The sequence below is a fragment of the Impatiens glandulifera genome, chromosome 1, assembly GCF_907164915.1.
Source record: "Impatiens glandulifera chromosome 1, dImpGla2.1, whole genome shotgun sequence".
NCBI classification, from domain to species: domain Eukaryota; kingdom Viridiplantae; phylum Streptophyta; class Magnoliopsida; order Ericales; family Balsaminaceae; genus Impatiens; species Impatiens glandulifera.
Genome location: NC_061862.1, coordinates 13027179 through 13033178, shown reverse-complemented (window position 1 = coordinate 13033178; position 6000 = coordinate 13027179).

The window sequence follows — 6000 nt, the reverse complement described above, 5'->3', positions numbered from 1 at the left end:
AAAGATTTTATACGGTGGCTATTTTTATTTTTTATATTAGGATGATCCCTCAAAGCCATGTTTGATATATGTTTTTCTTTAGAAAAAGTAATTTTAAATAAAATTTACTTTTAAAAAAAAGATTTGTATAAAAAGATGAGGGAGTGAGATTTGTAAAGTCACAACCTCAAAATAACAACTAGAGGTCTATCTTCGATGGACATATTATTTCGAAGATTGATTTTTTGGTAAGTATGTGGATTAGTGCGGTCTGAACGAATAACCTTAGTTGAGTTTTGAGGGTAAAGCACCTCTAGGGCACTTCACGTTTGGGGAGGCTATGCGTTGTAATGTTATTATCATTGGTGGTATATGGAGAGCTCAAGAAAGGGACCAGTCCACGACTAGACACCGTTTCAATAACCAAATTAGGCAACAAACTTGGCTCGGAGCGGTGTTACTAGAACTTTGTGTGGTCGAAGCTCAGACTTTTGCAGTAGTAGTGGGCATCGAGAGACAGACTGTTTGGGTAGACTAGACAAAGACATTTCATGTTGGACCCAATTGAATTTCAAATGTTAGAGGCGCGCCCTGGAGTTGTAGCTACTCAGAAATAAAGAATGAGAAAAGAAGAACGATTGGGATAGACTTATCTAATTAAAACTATTACGCCAAACTCTTTAAACATTGACTTGAAATTGAGGGCGTCTTAGGCTCGAACCTAATTAGAGCGTCTTTTGGTACGAGTTCAATTCTCGAGAAAAATATGTTGCTTTATGGAATGAATTTAAAACATTTATCATGACAATTGATAAGTGTATTAAACCTTAGTTGAGGAGGAATTCAACGACTCGTTGATGGTCTGTTAGTTAGTTTTGAGAATCCATAGGTTGTTGCGTCAAAACACATCATAAGACCCCACATAGATAGGGAGTGTACATGAACTTGATTGTTTGGAATGCCAACAAATATGTGGAATAATGATCTTCTTAGTCGATACAGTAATAATCTTGAGAGATTTATTGAGCTCGATGAGAACACTACTTATTATAGGAGACTAATTGTGTTAGAGTGATGGTGCATCACTCTAATTCACATATTCGTTATCTGGAATCTATATGTGTTAATAACAGAACACATGTGTAGAACACATGTGTATAGGGTGATTGTATGATATTAACATCACGTTGTCGTCTTTCCTTCATCCTGAATAAACACATTGAATATGTCTATATTGGATCTATCGACTTTGTTTAGGAAAACAAGAGAGTCGGTGATAACTCTATTTTACGTTGACCAGATCCATATGGATAGCCTTGTGGATGTTGAAAGACTAGTTGTTGAGATGACAAATTTAAAGAGATTTGATATGGGAATGAAAGATATTGTGTAGGATGAGGAGAGATTAAATGAGCCAACATATTTTCTTGATGCTAAGAAAAATTAGTATAAATGACATAGTTGACCCATTCAAATACAAACCAAACAATATGCTTAACACATACAATTAGAAGTGAGATGTTCCTAATTTAACTCACTCTCTTTCTTTTGGCGCATATCGAGTATCTGTTTCCACAACCCTCGAGTTGCGATTCCATCATGCATGTTGAAAAGGGGAGTGCAACAAGTGATTGTTAGGGAACAAGACGGGTGCCCCCATTTTTACTTTGCCAAATATGATCTAAACGGAATTTTAGACGACTCTTCTCTAGTCACGAGATCTTGTAAAATATTACGGATGGTGAAGTATCAAAAGTTGAGGTCATCAACCCCTATCCTATTTCAGATTTGTTGTCCGAACAAAAAGTGATTGATTAGGCAGAAGATGTTTGTCACCTATGGAAGACATAATCCAAACAACTCCTATTAGAACCCTTTATTCTGAAATTAAAAATCATTAATTATCAATTTTTATTCACTATGTGTCCGACGAGGAATCATTGTATTCTGAGCTATATTATGATGTCAATGAGAATATCTTAATAAAATTCTCGACACATAATATAACACTGGATTAAAACAAAAACCCCCCTTGGAGAGGTTTTTGAATTAATGACTAAAGTGTGGTTTAATGTGCATAAAATCACATCCTTTTCGTATATTTTCCACCCAAGTCCTTAATCAAACAACTACCAATGTTGTTAGTTAAAGAAACTAAATAATCTATTGTAGAGTTATATGAAAGAGGGAAACATGTCTCGAAACCGAGAAATGGTTGCTCCGATTAGATTTCATTAATGATTGAAAATATTATTGATTGTTGTTGGGAAAACTTTTTTGATAACAACGGCAGAATAGTTGTTAATCTCCTATTTGTTTGCCACAATGAGACAATCATGAGAACTAAATCAAATAACAATAAATAAAATTAAACACATTAAGACACATCAATTTTAGCGTGATAAATCCTATAAGGATAAAAAAATACGAGACCTACTATATGCCTCTTCAAAGAACATTTACTATATTGTAGTGAGTTACACCAAAAATCTTCTGTAGCACTCTAGAGGTTCACTAATACAAAGATTTTACCATCAACAGTGGATTACAAGAACAATGACAAAAAAATATCTCACCGATGTGTAATACTTAAACGAGTATATGAGAGAAGTTCAAATAAAAATATAGACTAGTTAGATTTTAGTGAATTCTACAATGATTCACCACCTATGATTCAAGCCAAAACCGACATAGTTCGTCTGCTCAATCATTTCACCGAAACTTTGAATATTTGACCCTTACTTTTATTTATTTCTCTCTATGTGTGATTTTTTATGTCTTACTAGAAACTCTGGTCGCATATTATAGTATAGAATAATATATTATATATTAGGCCAAAATAATAAATTAGAGCTCCTTATTGGGGTTACTTGCCAATTGAGACCACTTCTTTTGAAACTTTAAAATTTGGGGGTCTGCATTGTAAAATTTGTACAAAATGAGATTTTGCTTAACCGGCATAGAAATCCGTAAAAAAAACTATACGTGGCCTTTATAATTAAAAAAATTGTATTATTTGTCATTTTTTATGAATCTATTATGCATTGAATACGATTCAAATGAGTAAGAAAGAAAAAGATGATGGCTTTATGTAGAGAAAAGACGCGTACAATTGGCGAGATCAAGTAGAAAATTTGCATGATTCATGGGAAATGAAGGCAAGAATCACATAGAATCGAAATACGGCATCGCTTCGCTTCTTTTTTCAAAGTAAATGCACATTCCTTCTAAAAGTACTCACACCGATTCAAATGGCTGATGCATCCACATTACAATCGATCTCCTTTTCACCGTTTTCAACGAATCAACAGACCTGACTAGTGAAAAGATAGGCTTTTCCAACTATATTGCCTACGATGCACAAAATATATTGGTATATATCTAAATCCCGACAGTGATTTAGAAACTGTCAAAAATATTAATCCCATACCGATAGTTTTATAGAAGTTGTCGATATAAGGTAAGGTGCGAAAAGGCACGCAATTTTTTCTTTGGACGGGAGTGTAAAACTGACAGTTTTGGGAGTGTAAATTTCTCGGTATTATTTCGGATGGGAAAAAGCGATAGTTTTGGCACAAAACTTTCGGTATTTCTCTTTTATAATTATTTCCCCAAATCTCGCGCGTCTCTCACTCTCTTTGTGTCGTTTCACCTACAGTTCCCCGCCAGACGATTATTTCTCCTTCACAACATTATTTCTACGGAAGGAGATATTTATATCCTAAGAGATGCTCTCTTAACATTCTCCAAAAGCACTCATATCTTCGTTCACTATCTCTCAGCTACGTAATTTTCACTATCTATCTTTTTATTTATCTATTCTTAACATTCGTTTTACATTCCTAACATATCATCAATAAAAACTACAAAAGCTAGGGTTTATTCAATTAAGCATATATTTTATGTTGTTCCTGACCTTTAATTTTATCAGACTGCACAAGAAATAGGTTACAAATTAATTTTGTTAATTGGACCGAGATGCAGGTCAAATGACATATGTAGAGAATCTAAGAGGCAGAAAATTAACGCAGTGATGTATTTAAGGAACTTGAAGACATAGAATTTACCGAGTTCATTGAGCATAGGCTCTACGAGCTTCCCTAAAAGGTTAATGATCTTATGCATCTTTTTATGTACTTTTTCATTATATGCTAATTTGGATATGTTAGCAATTCAACATATGCTTTCTGTGATTGTTACTTGTGAATGATAAACAATCCATCTTAATATTCAACCTAGTTTATTGTTTCTTCTAGTTTCATGTGACTTGTTTTTTGTCTGTATTATCTTTTCCTTACCGTTAGTGTTGGGTGTGAATGCGATTGAAGTTTGGCTCAGTTCCTCTTCTTTATCGATTTCGTTGCACCACTACCTCACCAAAGATGACAGCCCTTTCTCTAGTCTACAAACACCACAAAGGAGCTTGACGTCTGTCTCTCATCAAGAGAGTAATATCTATTTATATTATTAGGTCAAGTCAAGTAAGTGAGTTACTAGAGATTGAACCACAATGTTGGGCCAACCAATATCCAACAATCTCCAACAATCTCCACCTTTGTCCCAAATCAGTACAAAACACAATCACGGAATCATAAGACACATCATCGCCAATTTATTACCACCGAGGCAACAAAGAGAATACCCAAGGTAAACTCGTGTCACAAAGAACAGGGGCAAGAACACAAAGTATGCGAAAATCAAAAAGATCAAACGCAAAAGCACAAAACATGCGCAAATCACAAAGATCAAACGCAAGAGCACAAAACATGCGCAAATCACAATGATCAAACGCAAGAGAACAAAACATGCGAAAATCACAAAGATCAAACGCAAGAGCACAAAGAATGCGAAAATCACAAAGATCAAACGTAAGGGCACAAATCATGCGAAAATCACAAAGATCAAACGCAAGAGCACAAAGAATGAGAAAATCACAAAGATTGAAGGCAAGATCACAAAGAATACCATGTCCACAAAGAACGAACCTCAAAGAGCTTTCCCTAAGTCAAAGTTTAAAATCCGTTGACATGAAATAAATTTTTCAACAGGTAAACACTTAGTACCCATATCAACAGGATTAAATTCTGAAGAAATTTTCCTAACTTAACAATGCCCTTTTCAACAATATCCCGAATGTAATGAAACTTAACATCAATGCGCTTAGTTCTATAATGAAAAACAATATTTTTACATAGTTGAATAGCAGATTAACTATTAGAAAACAAAACCACATTTTTGTCAAGAAAACCAATTTCAGACAAAACAGTCTTAAGCCAAATTGTTTCCTTAAAAGCTTCGGTGTCAGCTACATAACTCAGATTCTGTAGTAGATAAAGCAACAATAGATTGAAGTTGAGACTTCCAACTAATGCAAGAGTCACACAAAGTAACACATAGGAAGTAATAGACCTTCTATTATCCCTATCATTAGCATAATTGGAATCCACATAACCAACCAACTTAGTACCTACAAAACACTTAGAAAAAATCAAGTCAACATCAACATTGGTTTTTAGATATCTCAAAAACTATTTCAAAGCATTCCAATGAGGCATATCAGGGTTAGACATAAATCTACTCAAGCAACTAATTTTATATGCTATATCAGGCCTATAACATTGAAATAAGGCACATTCTTCATTTCAGTTATTTCACTTTCAGTCTTTGAAGACTGATCCTTACTTAACACAAAGTGGGAAACAAGAGGCACATTCACAGATTTAGCATAAGACATAAAAAATTTACTCAAAATTTTAGCAACATATGCACTTTGATTCAACACAAGAGAAAATTGTGTTCTATCTCTAATGATATTCATGTCCAAAATCTTCTTAGCATCACCTAAGTCTTTCATGTCAAAATTTTTACAAAACAATTTTTATACATGCATAACAGACTTTAGACATGGGCTAACAATCAACATGTAATCCACCTACAACAAAAGAAATACAGACTATTGAATGTTTATTTCTTGAAATAAAGGTAAGATTATTGAATGTTTTTCGTTAAAATTTTATTGTT